Here is a 2,810-nt window from a genome sequence, read left to right on the forward strand (position 1 = left end):
GTGGATCTATCCATGACCACAGACCTCTGGTACACGTTACATTCGACGGTAGGTCTATTCATGAACACAGACATGTGATACATGTTACATTCGACGATGGGTCTATCCTTGAACACAGACATTGGATACACGTTACATTCGACAGTGGGTCTATCCATGAACATAGTCATATGGTACACGTTACATTCGACAGTGGATCTATCCATGAACATAGTCATGTGGTACACGTTACATTCGACAGTGGATCTATCCATGAACACAGACATGCGATACATGTTACATTCGACAGTGGGTCTATTCTTGAACACAGACATGGGATACACGTTACATTCCACAGTGGGTCTATCCAAGAACAGAGTCATGTGGTACACGTTACATTCGACAGTGGATCTATCCATGAACAGAGTCATGTGGTATACGTTACATTCGACGGTGGGTCTATCCATGAACACAGACATGTGATACACGTTACATTCGACAGTGGATCTATCCATGAGCACAGACCTGTGGTACACGTTACATTCGACAGTGGGTCAATCCATGAACACAGACATTTGATACATGTTACATTCGACGGTGGGTCTAACTATGAACACAGATATGTGGTACACGTTACATTCGACATTGGGTCAATCCATGAACACAGACATGTGATACACGTTAAATTCGACAGGGGTATATCTATGAACACAGACCTGTGGTACACATTACATTCGACAGTAGGTCTTTCCTTGAACACAGACCTGTGGTACACATTACATTCGACAGTGGGTCTGTCCATGAACACAGACATGTGATACACGTTACATTCGACAATTTGGCTATCCATGAGCACAGACATGTGATACACGTTACATTCGACAGTTTGCCTATGTTACATTCGACGGTGGGTCTATCCTTGCACACAGACATGTGATACATGTTACATTCGACGGTGGGTCTAACTATGAACACAGATATGTGGTACACATTTCATTCGACAGTGGGTCTATCCATGAACACAGACATGTGATTCACGTTACATTCGACAGTGGGTCTAAGACATGTGATACACGTTACATTCGACGGTGGGTCTATCCTTGCACACAGACATGTGATACATGTTACATTCGACGGTGGGTCTATCCTTGAACACAGACATGTGATACACTTTACATTCGACGGTGGGTCTAACTATGAACACAGATATGTGGTACACATTTCATTCGACAGTGGGTCTATCCATGAACACAGACATGTGATACACGTTACATTCGACAGTGGATCTATCCATGAGCAGAGACCTCTGGTACACGTTACATTCGACGGTGGGTCTATTCATGAACACAGACATGTGATACATGTTACTGTGGCGGAGACAGCCTGTCTGGTGTTTCACAGTTTAAACTACATGTTTTTTTACAGAAATTCATACAAAATATATAACTCCCACCATTAGGTAATGTCCATAATATGTGTATAGTATATCAAGTGTGACAGTAATGTTTAAAGTAATGATGTCATAGGTTGTATGGTATAGTGGTGTATGGTGCTGTCATGTATGTAACATTGTCCATGTGTTCAGATGTCAACAGTCCCATGTGCTTCTGTGTATGTTTACCTGTCCTGTGACCTGTGACCTATATGTAAAGTACCTGTTGGTCATGTGACTGCCACCTCAACTGTATCCCTCACCTGCATGCTTTCTACCTCTGTGTGCAAGAAACTGGCAGCCATGCTGGGTGTAACATTTTGATACCAGAATTTAGAAGAGAACCAGGTATGCGTTTGGGTGTTACATATGTTTTATAATAAGGAAATATTGTCCCATGGTTGTTTCAAAGAAGCTCCCTAACTTTTAATAACTTTATATCTCAAAATAAGCTTTATTGAGCCAATTACTTCTACCTGCCATTTTTAGCATTGGTCAACCTGTATAATGAATATTGGGAAAGTATTGTCTATGTTAGAGACCATTCTATTTTAAGTAATAAACTTAAATACCAATTAAACATTATGTTAACTAGCTATAGCCGTCTAAATGATTATTATGACCCCCTAGTAAAGGACCACTTATATTTTGGTCCAGGTGTGAAATGGAAGTCTAGTAGACCTGTGTAGTAACCTGTGTAGTGTACAAGCACGGAGCTAGCCCCTGTCGGAATGATAGAGTAAGTTCACGTTTAATTAATGTAATGTAATTAATGATAAAATGTATTTCAGATATTGTATATTATTGATAGTATTTAATTAGTCAATTAAATAGGCCATAGAGCCACATAGTTTTACAAGTAATGCCACTATAATAATGGAATATGTGACGGAGCTAAATTATATAGTATTAATTACCGTATAATTACAGATAATAAATATAATGAGTTTGATAGGTTTTATACTTTATAAATACATTGTATGGTGTATAATGTAATATGTCAGTGAAACATTGAGTCAGTCTCTTATACGGGTGTTATTGTGTCATTGTAGGGTGTTTTCTATGTTACGTCTTGTTTGTGCTACGGTTGCTGTGGTTTTGAATAAATGGTGGAAACAAAGTCCGTCGTATAGTCTGTGATGATTCCCCAGATGGGAGATAAACCCCACCCCCACCACATTACATTCGACGATGGGTCTATCCTTGAACACAGACATGGGATACACGTTACATTCGACAGTGGGTCTATCCATGAACATAGTCATGTGGTACACGTTACATTCGACAGTGGATCTATCCATGAACACAGACATGTGATACATGTTACATTCGACAGTGGGTCTATTCTTGAACACAGACATGGGATACACGTTACATTCAACAGTGGGTCTATCCATGA

General features: G+C 39.8%; 1 long non-coding RNA gene across 1 annotated transcript; it reads left to right on the forward strand.

Moving 5' to 3' along the window:
• The first annotated feature begins 1,419 nt into the window (after positions 1–1,419).
• On the forward strand, positions 1,420–2,498 carry LOC110460673. Its single transcript, XR_002464043.1, has 3 exons — positions 1,420–1,759; positions 2,069–2,150; positions 2,464–2,498. It is a non-coding gene; the product is annotated as an uncharacterized LOC110460673 (long non-coding RNA).
• Positions 2,499–2,810: the final 312 nt, after the last annotated feature.

The sequence above is a fragment of the Mizuhopecten yessoensis genome, unplaced genomic scaffold (assembly GCF_002113885.1).
Source record: "Mizuhopecten yessoensis strain PY_sf001 unplaced genomic scaffold, ASM211388v2 scaffold10447, whole genome shotgun sequence".
In the NCBI taxonomy this organism is placed as follows: Eukaryota; Metazoa; Mollusca; class Bivalvia; order Pectinida; family Pectinidae; genus Mizuhopecten; species Mizuhopecten yessoensis.